Below are 258 nucleotides of genomic sequence, written 5' to 3'. Positions count from 1 at the left end.
CACCCCCACACCCCCGTTCCTCGGGCACCGAGAGTAAAGTATGGTAAGAACGAGGCTCCCAACAGCAGCGCATAAAACGAGACGATCCTCCGCCCCATTTGCGTGGGGACAACGAGCCTCATGAGGTTTTCTGTAGTCTACGAACCTATTTTTTTTTTTTTTCAATCTATTCTCCTATGTCTTCCTCTTTCCTCCTCCCATCCTCTCTCTCCCTTTCTCCTCTTCTCTCTCCTTCACTGCTTCTCTTGTTCTCCACTT

The 258-nt window shown here is 49.6% G+C and overlaps 1 protein-coding gene across 5 annotated transcripts in view; it reads right to left on the bottom strand.

The window, feature by feature from the left end:
• Positions 1-258, bottom strand: part of LOC119587725 — a 21137-nt gene that overhangs the window by 18384 nt on the left and 2495 nt on the right. The window lies entirely within an intron of this gene.

The sequence above is a fragment of the Penaeus monodon genome, chromosome 23 (assembly GCF_015228065.2).
Source record: "Penaeus monodon isolate SGIC_2016 chromosome 23, NSTDA_Pmon_1, whole genome shotgun sequence".
Lineage (NCBI taxonomy): Eukaryota > Metazoa > Arthropoda > Malacostraca > Decapoda > Penaeidae > Penaeus > Penaeus monodon.
Note: the sequence above shows the minus strand (reverse complement) of the source record. Positions and strands in the feature narration are given on the sequence as shown.